Consider the following 18,534-nt stretch of genomic DNA (forward strand, 5'->3'; position numbering starts at 1 on the left):
CCAGGGAAATACAAGGCAGTTGTTCCCCCGTGTCTCAGGACACAATTAGAACCATAATATTTAAACACTGCTACTCACCTGTGAAAGGCAAAACCACCACACTGGCACTGCCTGGACGTGGAATTTATCCAATGTGGACGTGTGGCACTGAAAACCAGTTTGCAGGAGCAGGCAAAATCTAAGTAATTTTTTTTTTTTCATTATCTTTTCATCATTAAATAAAGCATATAATAATTTCAGGTGCAGACAGACCTGGCCCTAGTAGCTTCTGTATAATGGTGCTGTACAGGAATGAATTCCTTACACTTGCAAAACACTTGTTGGATCATTGAATAATCCAAAAACATGGAGTAGGGCAAGACATTTCCGCAGTTCATCTTCACAAAACATGATGTCACTTATGTACAGACTCTTAATCCTATTCCTCCTCCTATTTTCCTTTCAAATATGTGTTTTGTATGGAGTTATCCATCAGACAGCACATTGTCAATGAGATGTGTCATTGCTGCGTGTGTATTCTGATAAAATGAACCTAATGCATATGTAAATCTGCTTTCTCAGGAAAAGTGTGCGGAAACAGATTTGACTTGAAATCTCTCACTGCAAAAAGATTTAAGATGGGTAGAGAAGAAAACATCCCAGTTGCAGGACTGAAGAGCCGCCCTTGAGATCTGAAGTATAGGGTCCGTGGAGGGACCCCAGGAAGGGCAGGCTGCCCTGAGCAGGGCCTGGGGGCAGCAGCCACGTAACCTTGTAAGAGCGCTGGGCAGCAGCACTAATAAAATAATGCAGACGACCAGCACACGCTGCTTTCAAAATATTGTGCTGCTAGGGACTGCTGGAAAAGTGATCAAGGAGACCTCCGTGAAAAAAAAAAACAACAACCACAAATAAATCCTGATCCTGGTAACATGGATTTAGCTCTCTAATCAAATAAATCCTGATCCCGGTAACATGGATTTAGCTCTCTAATTGTTTGTGTTTTTTTTAAAAAAATATTTTTAATTTTTGTAAAGGCAAACCCATCAACTCTTTTGAATGGACTCTTACATATAACCATTTACAATAATTTGTACAAACAGCATTTTAAGGAAAGGATTTAAAGATATCACCTGGCAAGGTGTTTTGTTGACGATAGATATTAAGTGCAGTTTATTCCTGGCCAAAATTAGGCATCACTCTTCTGGCTTTGTGATCATAACAGGGGGAGGTTTATTATTATCTGAAAGAGTTTGCAAAATCACCGTAACATTAATAGACACCTTCTTAAAAGGGTAAAAATAGACCTGTAAGGATATTAACAAAAAGTTCCACTGAAATTAAAAAAAACACACCCATAAACATCCCTCTCACAAGCAACTAACTCTTACTCAAAATAACATATATAGCCAATTTAAAAACAAGCCAGCAAAGTCACAACTGATGCACAAGTGCGTATAGGTATGCACCTTGCCATCCATATGGACAAATTTTGCAGGTAGAAGTACAAGGAGCTGTAAGGTGGAAGGAAATTTCCTTGTTATACCATTATGTATCTGCTGTTCTAAAAAATGGTATTTCTTAGATCCTAAACCAAAACCCAAGTTTATATGACATATCTTAAATGTTATAGACTACATATACAAAGAAAGGTTTTCTGCTTTGTAACACCATTTTCAGAAGCAGCTGATGGCTTTGTGTAAACCTGCTGCCTTTCTGGGCAGGGACGGTACCCTTTACAGAAGAAAAGTGAAAACCAACACTACCCGTTCATAAACTATTTTTATGAGAGCACAACTGTCTCTTCAGTTGGAAAGTGGAAAATATAAATACAAGACCTTTGTGATCTGAAAATATGGTAGTTTTTAAGCTGCACCTTTTAAAAGAATATCTCAAATCCTGAAAACCTTCTGCTGTAACTTGCTGCTTAAAGTAAGAAGGTGCATTCTTCTTTACAGCAAGAGGTACACTAAATCATTTGCACCACATATCTCTCAGAGTATGTTGTGCCTGAGTTCAGTGAAAGGCTTTGTTTTGGTCTCTAAGTGCTTTCTTGTTTATTTGAAATGGCAGTATTTACATCTCATAGCTTATTAACTCTAATCACCCAGTTCGGTAATTAAAAAAGGCAGAGTTGTCTACTGACATTGATCACAGTACAAAAACTCGCAGTAGAAAGAGTCTAATGAAATATTTTTGTAAATTGTAAAAAAGGATAATTATGGGAACAGAAAAAAAAACCCAAACAAACCTCTATAGTTTCCTTTAATGAATCAATATATCGTTCAATTAATGTAGTGAAGCAAAGCTGAGATCATGAAGTTTGATAAGACACTGACAAACGTATTAATGCTTTTCCAGCTTTCAAAATGACTTCATGGGATGATACCCGAGATAAATTCAATTTCTTTTTAAACAGTCACCTTTTTATATAAAGAGTTGGAAAAGGCAAAATGAGCCACTTGCTGAAAAGGGAGCGGGCAACATTCTGAAATCCATCTGCTGAAAAAGGTGACATTTCTTCATTCAAAGGAACTTTTGCTTTTAGTTGTAACCATCTGTTGATCATTTCATTTTATGAGACTATTTTTGAAATAGAAATGCTATAGATTATGACTTTTCCTCCACATATAGTATTGTTCAAATTTCAAAAGACACTATATTTGATAACTAACACTTATTACTTACTGCCCTTTACAAAACATTCTTGACAGAAGGTTAGGAACTGACATTTCCAGTTGAAAATAATGCATTGTCAAACAAGAAAATTGCAGGCTATAATTTTTAACACATGTATCTATTATTTTAAACATGAAACATTGCATCAGTTTGACGTTAATTTATATAATAGGGATAGAAAAGGATAATGCAATTTTCAGGGGCTATCTACATTTAATTAACTAGCAGCAGTCCCCTGTAACAAAAGAAAACTCCGTTACAAAATATAAAGCCTGTTTGTACACCTTCTATCATGCATTATTGAAACACACAATGTCATTATATGAAATAATAAGTGCTTAAATAGAGTTAGCAACTAATAAATGCAGACACAAAACTTTCATAAAAGTTTGTAAATACAGTATTGTATGGAAATTCTGATGCATATTAGCTCTCATATGCACTGTAAAATGTTTTATTATGAAAAAAGTGGGTAAGATACTTATCTTTTAAATTGGAGTTTAATATTTTATTAGTGCCAGGCACATAATTCTCATCAAATGGCAGGAAACTCTTTTTTGTATGGATATAAATGTCTAGAGTTTAATATTTCAAAGATAAGTACCTACTACTGCATCTATCACACTGCAGCTTAATGGAATTTACTTTTTCTTAAATATTTATACTGTATGTGTGTTTGGTTGTCAAATGATTGTATAACTACTGAGGTAGAACTGACAAGCTGGGCAACAATCTTTTGAATTCTTATTTTTCAGATTTGAAATGTTTAAAATCTTGACTACTATAAGGAATACAGGATTTGAGTAATTTCAAACATGCAATTTTCTTGGAAAAATAGTATTCTATAATTGACAAACAAACAAAAAGTTCTTCTAAGTGAGCCCTAGATTGCAGAAATTGTCTGACTTTCCCCAAACAAATTACATTTAAAGAAAACCAGAATGACATTAGTGAGAAATATTTCCTGAGAATCCAAAATACACAGTAGTGAGCAAATTAAACTGAGACCAGTCTCTGATATTTCCAGTGTAATGTACAGAGAGCATCATTCAGGTTCTGCAATACTGCAAACTATTTCATCAGTTCTGAGAAATGCTTTCTGATCCATGCTGATACAATTACCTAGCCTTTATTGGCAATTTAGACCTGCTTTTAGGGACATTTTAGAGCAAATGATGTTTTCTTGATATTTTAAAAAAGCAGCACTATTTGCTATACCTTTGGGATAAGGTAGAAATGGAGTTAGAGGCTCATTAAATATCTGATTGGTACAATGTGGGTTTTGTTACTGTGGACTAAACTACCAAAAATGAAGATATGTTCCTGGAGGTTCTGTTTCCCCTTGCAATCAAACAGTGTTCTTATTTGGAATATTTTTGTAAAATATCAGCTGGCAGTTACTACTACTGTACTACTTACAAGAGCCTTAAAATCTGCCTATTAATTGAAAGATTTTGAAACTTACCTAATAATTTTTTAATATGAGCATGTGTGAAGGGCACACCACATCTTTCTTTGTTCTTGTAAAAACGTGATGTCCAGACTATGACCATGTGAGCCTGAATTCCTTTTGATGTTTCTGTAAATAGAAAAAAGTGAAGCAGCTACAGAGATGAAAAAAAACTAAAATGAGATACCCTTAAATGTTTTTTATGCAGGGGTTTAACTGAAATGACATCTAAAACTAGACAACAGTTTACTGAAAGACACAAAGACCAAAAGCTCCTACCGGTTTGTCTTGCAACCAGTATAGCTTTAGCTTAAAGACAGCAGCAGTAGCCTTAAATTTTAGAGTTGAATTAAAAACCTGCTTTCCTGAGCACTGGAAAAGCTGGTAAATTAGGTCCTCTTGCTCTGATTACTTACAATAGCATATACAGTCAAAAGTAGACTCAAAAGTTCTATCAGCTAATGTTGCTTTGATATTTTCAACTGTTTTCAATTTTCCTTCTGCTCTTGGAAAATTCACATGAGTGTTTCTGAGTTCTCTATATTACACAGCTATTTTTATGCCATATTGGTCTGAGTAAATAACATACAGGAAAGTGTGATAAATCAGGAGCATACCATTGTGATAAATAAAAGCTGATAATTTAAAACTCTTTTAGCTAGAAGTGAGGTGCCTCGTGAGAATACTAGTGTGGTAAATAAAATCTGTTAATTTAAATCTTTTAAAATAATACTTGCTGCCGTTAGCATCCAATGCACAGTGCAGCAAGACACTTATTAAGCAGCCCTGTCGAGGAGAGGATTGCATCACTGCCAGCGACAGGGAGGAAACTCACACTGCCAGTTTCTGCAACGAGATGGGGAAAACTCTGCAAAACCTTCCATGGATGACACACACAAGCCATTTGGTGTGAACAAACGTATAAGCAACTTGATTGAACTTGAAGCCACAGGTATTTGTGACCGCACGATGCTACAGTCACAGTCCCCACCGCTGACACTAGTTTGCAGTAAGGCAAGCTGTGCTGTGGCTCAGTTTTAAAGCAAAGTCTGTTCAGCTCTTTCACTCGGAGTGGTTAATGGTCAGGCAGGGAAATTATCTGAAAATCACCTATTCTGAATCAAACACATGCACCAGATTAAGAAAGATTTTAAAGCCCCCATTTCAGAAAACCAGCTAGACATCTCATTGCTGAAACATCAGGTTTGCCCTTGCGCTGCCCGTTGAATATTTGCTAGCTGTAAGAGAACAAGCAGCTGGAAAACCCAATGCGGTTGCATCACTGTGGGGGGACAAAGACAAGCGCCCCCCCCAAAAAAGGGCAAAAGAATAATAATCCTGCCAGAAATGCAGCCCTACCACATTGCTGGGGAAGTTGGGGGGCTGGTTGGCCCCAGGGGCATGACGTGCTCCCTTGCCCTGCGCAGAGAGAAGCCCCCAGCCTCCTCGTCCCCAAAAGGCAAAGCCAGACCAACAGTCACACGTCTTTCATTTGTCCCTATCACTTCCCCTAAGAAAATATCACCTGTTGCCATCACATTTAAACAGCTGGTGCCCAAGGCTTTGTGCTTCAACGGCCTCCCCCCGCGAGCCCCCTGCCTGCCTGTGCCTACTGTAGGGTGCGATAAGGGCTCTATGGACATGCCCGGCTAATTTCCCTGGCACAGGGCTCGTGTTCTGAAGCCACAGCCTTGCTGCTGTCTGAGAGGAATTCAGGGAGAATTAAAGGACTCTTCTGAAACACCATGTGCCCGTGCCTGCCCCATAGGTTATCATTTGCACTCTTACAAACAGTCTAATGTGCAGGTGATTACTGCTTTGGTTGCCTGGCCAAGTGCAGGGATACCCATAAGGAAGCAAGGATACAAAGCTTAAGATCATACACTAGGCAAAATATTGAGGTTTGGTGTGGGTTTCTTTTTTAAATAAAGACTGAAAAGTGAAACAAAAACATGGGCTGTCAAGCACAGAAAAATGTAACCTGCTGGGAATGAGCTCGGCACTGGCCAGTTCAGCAGGCTCATCCAGTGGTGTGGAGGGCTGCCAGATCCAGGACGTTCTGCCTATCCTAAACAAAACTTGGAGAAAGTTGGTATGAGGTATTACCTTTTAACTCTGAATTTTTGGAATTAACAAGTTTTTGTTCTCTTTAAGGAAAAAACAAACAAACAAACAAACAAAAAACCCCAAACACCAAACAGCAACAATCAACAAACTTCATAGTCATGCCTGTATTTCACATTCAGTGCCCATTAGTCATACTGGCAGGAGAACAACTACAGGTGCAATTTTTAAAAATGCTAGTGGATAACTAAGGAAATAGCAGTGGCCGACCACGCTAGCTATCTTGTGGAAAAAGCTTGGAATTTGGCAGTGATGGACAGTGCATTCTAGGCGGAAGCTGATCCTGCAAGTGCACATGAGCAAAAGATCTAAATCTCCGCTATTCACGCTTATTCCACTTAGTCACAACTAAGCTGGAGGAAGGAAGTTTTCTACATGCTGCACTGAGAGAGAAATGAGCTGGAAATCCCAGTACAAGATGCACAGTGCGTCTGTGACCAGACATATGGACAACCTGGTTTTTCCCCTGTGCTTTTAGGCAAAGGACATTCAGAGGAGCAATGCCACAGGGACTGAGATCACAGGGATCGATGGTGCCTGCCCCAAGAGCACAGAAATTATCTCATGTGCTGGGCTCCAGAAAAGGACCGGAGGACTCAGCAGCCCTGTCTGCCTGTGCCAGGGTGTTCCTGCCTTGGAGGAGCATAAATATTGTGACCATATCTGAGGACCACACAGTTTCCACCAGCATCTCTGCAGATCAGGGGCATCATTGCTATAATCAGCAGTCAGCCTGCCTCGCTGAGCAGATACTAGACCACTGCCACAGCAAAGTTCAACACAGTTTGGAGACAAAACTGATAGAATAATTGCTGCAATGCCATACGGCATCTGTATTAACATGAGCAAATTATTTTGGTAGGGATTCAATTTCATAAATGTGGCTTCAAAGGCTGTTCCATGAGCACGATAATGCTTTTTTCCTTCTCACCAAAATGAATAAAAACTTTATGATAGGTTCAGCACAGTACTTAAGTATTTGTTTTGTTAATTTCTTAAGACAAATTGGATTCCCAGTAAACACAAAACTTGGACAGCTGCATTAAGCAAGCAGTGGGGAAGCAATCTCATAATGATTATCATGCAGAAGCACACTACAGAAGAATTCCCAGAATTTCATCCAAACTGTTATTTGCTCTATTATAAACCTTCTATAAAACCCAATATAAAAATTCCTGAAGGAAGAGAAAGCATTTTTAAATATTTGCAAATACCCTCCAATGATTAAAGGAATATGTGAAAGATGAGATGTTAACGAATGACAACAGAATTAGGAATACGGTCTTTCTCCTTATTTTATTGCACTGAGAGGGAATCAGAGCAATGTAACCGTTTTCCTTCCAGCTGAAAGTCGGTGAGGCCCGACCACCCAGCTTTGGATCATGAACCCTGCAGGGCAGTCTTGCCACAGGTCCCACATGAGCTGATCTGGAGGGCTCGACCCCGAGGTAGGTCACAGTCACCCAGTGAGGCTCTGAGACTTCAGCCATCAATAGGCATTGGGGTGAAAATATCAGAAGTCCTAGTCTTGTGGTTTCAATGGATATGAGCATGTGGGACTAACGAATCTCAATACCAGCCCGTTGTACCTAGGATTTTGCATAAGGATATTTGTCCACGTTTGGATCTAAATGTCTTTACCTGTGGCCACAGGGCAGGGGGGGCAGGATGGGTTAACACTTGCCTGATGTTCTCACCAAGCACGCAGGTACTGCTGTACAGACCTGCACTGCCACGTCTGGACAGCAACCCCCTCACCTGTTGTTTCTTACCTTTTGCACAGAATTTGTCTTTCAGAAACAAAATAGCTGTGCACAGCAATTTTCATAACACTTTCAAGGGGACTCGTAAGCTTTCTGCAGTGATATATGAACTCACTCCCCTTGGTGCTGCCAGGAGGGAGGTCAGCAAGGAAACATCCCATACACCTGATTGGGTTAGAACATCCACAACTCTAATTATCATTTATTTAACCTTGAAAAAAAAAATCCCATTGTAAAGCAGAATATTATTTACAAATTTTTAAAATAAAATCTGTCATCCCATGCAGCAGCCCTTTGTGGGTTTAGCAGCTAAGGCAGGCTCCCGGGAAGCAGGGGTTTGGGATCTTTCCAACCAAAAAGATTCAGCCAAAACCCTGAAATCTCTCTTCTGTGAGCAACTAATTAGACTTTGACAAGTCTTACAGCCATTAACATCCCTCCACAGGCCTCTGCAGGACATGTTTGCACATGCAACGCTATTTTGGTGAGCCCCACAGCCCCTGGGAAGGGCGGGCAGTGTCCGTGCAAGGCGGCAGCCCCCGGCCGTGCCTCGGGCAGCGCAAAGCCAGTGCTAATGAAGTGGCCTCCCAGAAGAGCTGCTTGGCATGGGTGCAACACCATACTGACACTTCTCCATGGCCAAAGATGTCACCTAGGATAGCTCAATGAATTTTGTAACTTGCCTCTTCAACATTTTTCTCTTGTTGTTCTGCCTATACAGTCCTATTCTGCCCTAACCCCGGTGCTGATCTGAAGACCACCAATACATCCCTCCTCCTTGCTTTTGCTCCCCCCAGTGATCACTGCCAAATGGGCTGCTACAAGCTCTTGGAAAACAGGCAGTGTCCTGCTCTCATAGTCCCTTGCCTATGCAGAGGCTGGACAAGGACTCCACAAGCCACTACCAAACAGCTTCACCAACCTAATACACCTATCAACCTCGAGACATCCAGCTGACAGCTGAAGATGCAATTTTCAACCTATTCACTGTTTTATGGCAGATGATCTTCTGAGGGGGCTGGTTGTGGAGCTCATACTCTTTCCTTGAGCATTTAGGAGCACCAGCCACCTCATGGACATGACATCCAACCACAGTCAGCAGCAGAGGTAACTGTCCGTAGGGTGTGGAGCACTCCTGCAAATCCCACACTATGCTCATGGGCAGACCCTATAAAATATAATCCTAATTTTCTGCATATTCATATGTGGAAGAGAAAAAAAATCTCATTTCTACCAGCACAGTAAAACACACCCATCTTTTTACAGAGGATGCCACAGCTACTAATGAGGTTCCATGTTTCTCAGTTCAGGAAAGCAGATGTTTCTGTGGGCCAGCAAAAAAAAACAGGTCAGCAAAGTGAATGTCCTGCACTCCACCTCCATGCTGTCAGGGATGGAGAAGAAGGGCAAAGTCTTTGCGACGACCACAGAATAAATCCAGGGCAATGCCATCAAGTTAATAACCACCAAAAATTATGCAAGCAGTATACTCATTTACCCACAGGTTAGAAGTGTCTACTGCTGTTTCATTAAATAGTAATTCTTGTAAATTTGAAAGCATAACTGTAATCAACCCTAAGGGCATGGTGTTTCTATTGTCACTGTCACTAAACCACCATACTTATTCCTGTGTGGTACAAGGTATATTTGATTTACTCACTTATATGCAACTTTACCTTCTGATGGATTTATAACAAAAGTTAAGGAGATCTTGCTGCCTCCTAGGCATGATTTTGTACCTGAAGACCTGCACCAAGGCAGGAGGGTCCCACGGTGTTTCAAGCAGGGACACGCACGGGGGCTGCTCTCCTCCACGGCTTTGGGAGACCCTGCTGCCAGCTGGGAAAACACGCAGTTTTGGAAACAGTAAACCCCCTGAAGAGTGTTACCAGGAATAGAGACACTTAAAAAACACCTGACAGCTCTGCAGCCGCAGCGTTTTAAGTGTTGGGTCTGATTCATAGTTGGGGTTTATGCCTCGTTCAAGCTGATGAAATTTTCTTCATTTTAGTAAAGTCATACTACAATAAAACGGGAATACTAGACAGATTAATCCAATCAATAACTCTTCTTAAAAGTAGCAGCATTTGCCCCCACACTGCTGCCTTTTATTTATTGTTTTATTTATTTATTTATTTTTACTATAAGTATGACTTAAAAAACCAGTATGTAATTTTCACCCCTGGATCCCTAGAGTACTACCTGTCTTCTCTGTATGTATTTTTAAGACAGTAAACGCTACAGACTGAAACTGTCCGTACATGTTCTCAAACACACAGTACTGAGCCAATTGTCAAGAGTAACCAAATAAATGAACAAATAATAACAACCTTAGTGATACTAGCTCATATTTACACTGAACTATTATTTTAAATGATGTTTGATGTTTGCTACTATACGACTATGGATTTATACGTATTGTAACATGCAATAAAAACTAATGTCAAAGAATAAAGGGAAATACAGCAGAGATGATGCATTTTTCCACCTGAGTAAAAAGTCTCCAGACTTGCAAATGCTAAAGTGAAAAGTGTGTAAAGTAACATAAGAAATGAAAATGAAATGGGGAAATCTCATTTGTGCCTTCCCTCTATCAATGAAGTTTTCTTACTGTTCGGGGATGTATTAGTCATCAGTGAAAACTGATCTTGTATTTGAAATAGAAATAAAGGAAACTTACCATTAATGTAAAATGACAGTGGTTTTAATCTCTAAAATATACTGAAAATAGAAAAAAAAAAAAATATTTTGCACAATTCACCAGAATTGTGTGTCTGGCAGCCAAAAGGATATAGGATATAGCCAACATCGACAAGTACTCCATGAGGCACCGGTTTCCTGGGAAAGTATAGTGCCAGATCACTGTGCGTGCTGCCTCCATCTAGAATGCTTTCTTTCCGTGGAGTCGTAGGCACCTAGTATTTTAAATTCCTCGCACCGCATCAGGGTTATGGTACTATGTTACAAAGTTATTCAGAAACCTGATTGGCCATGTTCCTGCAATACATTTTCCTAACCCCAAGATAAAGATCCATGCATCTCTTTACCCTTTAAACAAAAAAGCTATTGTAATAGCATGTAGTGTGATGCATGGCATGAATACCAAAACATGTACATGCACTGCTAAACTGTTTAAGTATGGAAGAAGTAGTGTCTAATAGCATCAGGAAATTGAAATTTAAAAATTTTTCTCACTCACTTATTTGATGAGAACTGGGCTGCTGACAGGTGAAGCAGAAAGTCATTTTTCAAGTTAAATGCCAAGTGGTTATATAGCATAATATTCAGTCAAAATTAACCACCTCACTGCTGCATTGACATACAGCATATTTAATGGCAACGGTTTCCGCAAAGAAAACTATAGACCTTGGGGAGTTCTAAGAAAATGGAAAGAAAATCTTACTAATACTTCAGTTACTTGCTTGAAACAAAGAACGATAGTGTGCTCTACCTCATGGCAGAGAGAACAAAACATAACTATTTGTCAAAATTATAAACATAATTTTTTAGACTCTTCCACATGCAGATTGCATGTTTTAAGTCATCAGATGCACATACCTGATTTATGAACCAGTTTGGATCCACAACACAATTTAGGGATGGAAGAAGGGCTTTTTGGTGCATTTCAAAAAGTTCTTTGCAGTATCTCAGGCTTGCTCTCAGGGTCATGGTCCTGCAAAATGACATCTATAAGCTTATTGGACTCTTACTACCATCTCTGAGGACTTTACACAGCTCAGCTTCAAGACTACGGATTGAAAATACAAATCTCTCTGCAGTGGGACCTTTGATTCAATTTTCTGGATTTAATCTGGATTTAATTTTTAAAGTGCAAACCAGTAAAATATACTTTGTGTTCTGAATGCCTCTGGAAGTTACTGTAAATTGAGTGCATGACACAGCCAGCCCTTAACCCTGAAACAGGCACACTGGTTGAGGGAATATGCTCTCTAACTGTGGGGTTTCGGGTTTGGTTTTTTTTTGGTTTTACTTGCTTGTTTTTCAAAGCATAGTAACTATTCCTTGCATGCAAAACCTTCTTACTGGAATCAGCTACAAGGAACTACATTTGTTCTCTTTATGCCAAAAAACCCTGACCCATACAAAGAAAGCTTTATTGGTCAAATAATCAGAGTACCTAAAGAAGTAAATTCAGAGATAAAGGAAGCATAAGAGAGCAGTAAATAGACTTTTTAAATAAGAATAAACTCCTATGTGTAATAGTGTAATAGCAAAACAGAGGCAAAGGCAGGCAGTGGCACACTAAAAAAATGTATTTACTTCTTTTGCTAGCTGTTCCTCATAAAAATTTACACTACAGGTGGTAAAATTATAAAGGAACAGAGCAGAAAAGAACAGCGAAGAAATGAGCTCGGGTGGGATTTCCAGCTTTTCGAGAACATTTAAGTTGTATTTGGATTTTCCTCCCCAGTGCCTCACTGGGCCAGGCAGGGACCCCAGGATGCTCTCCCACCACCCCTGCTTTGGATGGAGGCTGGGGGTGAGCCCCCATGGGCAGGCCCCCAGCGGTCGCTCCCGGGGAGCTGGTCAGTGGGAAGCGACCCAGGAAGGGATGGACACAGCACGTGGGGTTTGGTGTTAATTCTTGTGCCTCTAATGGGAGGAACGATGAACTCACAGCAGCCGGGCTGCCGGGAGGCCCGGGGAGCAATGGCAATGTCTTGAGGATAAGCAGAGCAGGAAAAATCAGAGATCTAACCCAAAGAAAGTCCTCTGAATCAAAGGCAGAGACAAACTCTTAAGGCCAAAGATCTGCCTGTCCCTTCTCATCAGTGAAGTCAGGCTTCATAAATAAGTATATTGTGAAGGGAGATTATTAAAGAGAAAAGCATAGATGGCTTTTTGTATATATCAAAATTCTTGCTTTCGCCTTGACAGGATCAAGCAAATAATTCCTCAAAAAGTCACAGAGCTATTCAACAGGTGAACAGCTGCCAAGACAATTTGAAAACTCTACATTGTGGTCCATCATGTAACTCATGTTTGCTCAGTAAATATTATTCTCTTGGGACATCTCATGCAGAGAAACAGATGCCAGTTGATGACCCAACCTTTTCCCGGTCTTTCACTATTGTTTATGTAAAAGAAATACAGGTAGATATTTATAAATAGAAATTACTCAAATCTCACCAAAGTGATGTTTCCTTATGTTCCACTTCTCTTCTGTGCAATATATCTGAGGTTTTGCTGGTTGAACTCCAGGGAGGGGGGGGCGGGGAAGAAAGATTGTAGTTAATGTGTATGAAACTACCTCTAGGATTTATGGGGTATGAGAAGGGTAAAAACCATAGATTTGTATAATTTTTACTAGAAAAAGATGTATTGAGCTGGCAGCAGCAGAGAGATGAAGGGAAATCATGAAATTCTTCATAGTATTATATGAAAATTGTCAAAGTGTTGGGATGCCCTAATCATCCATGAGCCAGCTGAAAATAAAGTGTGTTTATACAGGAATTTTTCAGCATCTTTGGACAGTAGCTTAGCTTTGTTATAAGCCGTAATGTTCTGCAAAATAATGTTTATTTTATCTTGTCATAGAATACAGTAATAAAAGAATTGTAAATGTATCTTATTTATCAGTGTGTCTGCATGTTTGGGTTATCACAGGAGACATGGGTTGTTTTTCCTTGAAGGAACTGAAATGTCTGGTGGTTACTTTAGATGAAAACAGGAGCAACAAAAAGCACTACAGAGATATTCTTCTTGGTCGTTGAATGTGATGCTTCTTACCAATTATCTCTTATACACAGTTATTAGAATATGGTTTAAGGGGTTTTCTGACAAAAAGAGAACACATCTGAAATGCTCATTGCTATTAGCAGTACCCAGTAATGTTCTATTTCATGTTGGAATTTATGTAATAAAAATGTTAAACAGCCAGTGATTGGATTTGTTTACGGGATCTAAAGAGGGGAACTGGGATGAACCCATGAATCACTTGCCTTGGAGGACTCTTTTCTAACTGGATATGGATGGATTGGACCTGGAAAAAAGAGACTGATGCAAAGTGACTGTAAAACATTATTCACTTATATTATTACTTGGAGTATACTGACTATCACAAGTAGGTTTCTTCATGGTCAATCAATATTGCTCTGGTATTAAAATATTTTTAATGCAACTCATGGAACCTGCTGTTGCAGAAAAAGTGAAAGAAAAGGAAAGAAAGCATGGGGAAAAAAAGCCCACTATAATCCATCTCCATAGAGTCAATGTGGAGCCAAATTACCCACCAGAGAGCACTGGCTGCAGGACCTATGGGGGTAAGCGCCATGCAGGTGTGCTCCTCTGCTCCGGCCGTCCCAGCCCCACATGCCACCGTGTCCCAGGGCTTGCTCTGGTGGACCACGGAGGAACCTTTCCCTGGGAGGCAGTTTTGCTAGAGCACATCACATTTTGAAGTTGTCTCTCTTGGGAAGACAGACTATGGGCGCCCACCGCTCCATATTTTGGTTCTCCCTCTGCCCATCTATTCTCCTTCCCTGGTATGTTACTCACCAGATATACCTACCTATGGTCCTAAAACTAAAACTTCACCTGTGGATTAGTGACCCTGACTTGTATATGTTATGTCCACTGCTATATTTGTAAGCAGGGGCCCTCAGGATTTTCATATGATTGCTATTTCAGTTAAGCATCTCAAAGTTAATTCCCTGGAATTGATGTTAAATTCTGTAGTGTGAATGCCTCTGTGTGTGGATATAAGGATATGTATGCATATGAAGAATTTATGCAGAACAATTAGCACTTATTAAAATCAATTTTCTCTTATAATTGAATGAGATAACTCTAGAGATTAAATAACAGGGGGAAACAATCTAAAATGACAAAAATGAAAACTATAGAGGAGAGTGTTATGCAATGGCACTGCCCTGCTCCAGAGGCAGTAATGGCCATGTTCTTCCTCCCAGAAAGCAGAGACCAAACTTTTGGATCTGTAACAACATTTAGTAATAAGTTCTGGAAAACGTATTCATTCAACAATACTTAATGCCTTAATTTACTTTCAATGTACTTTAAGACAGTGAAATCTGTACTTTAAGATTTGATAAAAAGCTAAAATGAACAGAATTTACTAGTGACTGTACTGGAAAAATTTGCAAGATGCATTAGCACGATCCCTAAGTCAACGGCCTGTCTCAAAATAAGTTTCCAATGATAATTTTATTAATTCAGCATACATATGTGGTTTGTGCTACCTGACCAGAAATAGAAGGGTTGATGTTATCCCTGTCCATTTATGTATTTTTTCTTTGAAATGTTCTTGTCTGATAAGATAGTTATTGCCTAGTGCTAATTATATCATTACCTATAAATAATTTAAATCAAAACAAGGCTAACAGTACATTGGACTACTGGGCCTTTCAGTAAAGAATTTTTTTTCTATCATTAAGGTCTGAAGATATGGAAGTAGTAAGTTAATATCAAGAATTTGTAAATGTAAATGCTGAAGTAGAATTTACAACCTTAACTTTGTCCCTCATGCTGTCATGCATCACTGATGTACAAGTCTTTTGATATATATGATTATTACTGCTGGTTTAGTATGCTGCTTTAAAGATATAGAGTACCTTTATATAAATCACTTCTTCAAAAATAAGACTTTCTGAGCAGTAGGTCTTGTGCTGACCTTTTGAAATAGTGACTATTACCCATAAGGAGCTTGGTCAAGAAAACTCCATACTAATGCTTTCTGTTCTTATTATTTTAAACTATAACTTAAATAAGGAAATCACCAGCAAAAATCTACTGATTAGCTTCTCTCCTCCTCCCTCCACCATGGAATACACTGATTAGCTCCACCACACATCCTACTCCAAATAACGCTGCTGTCAGTTTTGATATAAGACTTGCACTTCATTAAAATGCAAGCCATGCTCTTGGATTTTTTAAAATTATCATACCTGGGTTGGTTCATGGAAATATGAAGCATTAAAAAAAACCACACACACACCCCAAAAAACCAAAACAAAACAAGAAAACAAAAAAACCCCAAAAAGCGAAACCAAGCCCCCCTCAAAACCCGAGTAAATGCTACTGCAAAAATAGGCAATATCAAGGGGTTTTCTTCTCCCTGGAAAGTATTTCCATGTTGTTTCTGGCTTATGCTTAAATGAAAAGAACGGGTCAGGGATAACACAAAGTAATTTAAAGGACTTACGCTGCAATACATAGGATTGCCCACAGCTACACCTTGCAATCACCCAGTTCATATTTTAGGTCCTGACATAAGAGTTCATAGTATTTTACAATTCTATGTTCCATGTCAGTGGCTGACTGTGGAGTTGAATATCAGTCCTATTTAAATCTGCAAGAAAATAGCTGCAGGTGACATAACCTTTCATGTAGTACCACTGTGTACATATACAAATAATTGAGGCTCTTGACCCTGTCTACGCACATACAACTGTAAGTACAAACTTGACATTTTGATACTGCTTGTAGCCTTTCCCGTTGTTATTTTCTGTTTCAATAATCCATTGCAGGTAGAAAAATGAAAGAAGGAAGCATGAATGATTAATGCTGTCAAGCTAAAATAATGTATTTAGAAAAATCTATAAATCCGTTATTTGTGGCATTTTAAAACTAAACACGACACTCTTCGGTGCCATTCAACCTATTTTACAGCAGATAAATGTAAACGTTTTGCAGAAACAATGGCAGCATAACCCTTTGAACACTGGTTTTGGCACGAAAAGTTGAAGGGATTGTCTGTAAACTTCCATGTATAAATGAATATTAAACGTAGATGAATATTCATACAGCGCTATTAATATTTAATATAGATGTATGATGCAAAGCAAACGCGAATAAACTGCCGTTCTTATACAACCTCCCTGCCTTTATCTTCCTGGCTGTGTCCACACATGGACTCTGGCCTTATCTCTGGTATTTTTTCCAGCTTACCTCTGCAAATTGAACAATGGCTGGAACAGGCTATACTCAAAGATTTAGTGCACGTACCTTCTTGTCAGACAGAACAACGCACCTCTTTAGACATTAGATGCGTATTGGATATGTGTGTTCATATACATATAAAAATTTGCTCTTTATTTAGTAGTTGCCATTAAAATTTGAACCAATAATGGGAGAGCAGAAGACCTGATGACTGATTTTGGATAGTCAGAATTTTCCTTAGATTATTTTTATCTTCAAAAAAAAAAAATTGTGATGGAAGAGTAAGTGCCACATTTGCCCTCCTTTCTGGGACCAGACTCGAATACCAGCCTGGTGCTTATTTCACCAGTAACGCAGGTCCTTACCCTGCTCCAGCTCTCCTGAAGCCACTGCTGGCCAGGGGCTGGGCACGCGCTCCCGGTCCTGGGCTGTGGGCAATTCCCTGCGGATACCCTAAACAGACGATAAACTATCCATGCTGCTTGCGCTTGAATGAAATCTTTGCAAAATAGTGCGGACGTTAAAATTATATCAGCCCCCCAAATCAGCAGTTCTGCTGTTTTCTTTCACCTCTGAAATGACAGTCAGACAATCAAGGCAGATGTTAGCGTATAAACAAGATACTCCCTTTTAAAGTAGTAAGGGGCCTTTCATGCTAACAAGATGTTTTCTCACTATGAAGACAAGAGTGTACAACAAAGCCGCAGCTATCTGCTAAAATGTCTTGGAGATGTTACATTTGTTAGGTGCTCTAGCAAGTCATTTAAAATTAAAGTTAATTAAATTAATGTGATATTAGCCCAATTGTTTCACTTGATAAATCTGTAAAACCCAAACTGCGCAGCTCAAGTTTTAGGAGACAAGTGAATTAGTAATGCATGTAAATGATCACAGTTTGCAGACTCAGAAAAATAATTAAAATATAGCTATAGCTTGCAGCAAATTTCACCTGAAGTCACAGCAATTGAAGTGCTTTAAGATGCTGCTTATTACTAGATATGCATAATGCCCTTGATGTGTTTAAGAGAAAAGTAACTATACTTTCCATTATATTCTTTCCCATTTTGCATGGATTATTTTCATCTCCACTATGCTCCTTTATGGTCAAAAAGTCTTCTTAACTGTTTCCTTAGGACTGTGTATTAGATCTCACCTATGTAAAGACATTCTCATCTACTAGATAAGATAAGTAGCTTTGCAATTTGTTCTCCAGCTAAATGGCTGAAGAAATTAGCATCTCTACGACATGCAAAAGTTAGAATTTTACCTAAGTCATGCCAGGTAACAACTGAAAGGAAGCAAATGTCTTTGAAAATCCAAATAAAATCGTTTTATACCATGAAAAATATTAATTTACATAAAACTTCTAAAAATGCAAAATAAACATTTTTTACAAATAAATTAGTTTCATATATAAGCAAGTTTATATCACGGACTTTACATTTTTTCTTCCAGAAAAAAAAACTTACTATTATTTCTATGTTTTCTTCTGCTTTCAGTGTGAAGAGCTGTGTTGTCCAGGCCAGAGTGCGGTCATACTGCTTTTAGTGTGTTCAGCTGCTAATTAACTTCTCAGACCGGAGAGTGAAACCCAGAGTAATAGCTGCCACATATACAGAG

Source organism: Falco peregrinus, chromosome 14 (genome assembly GCF_023634155.1).
Source record: "Falco peregrinus isolate bFalPer1 chromosome 14, bFalPer1.pri, whole genome shotgun sequence".
NCBI lineage: Eukaryota > Metazoa > Chordata > Aves > Falconiformes > Falconidae > Falco > Falco peregrinus.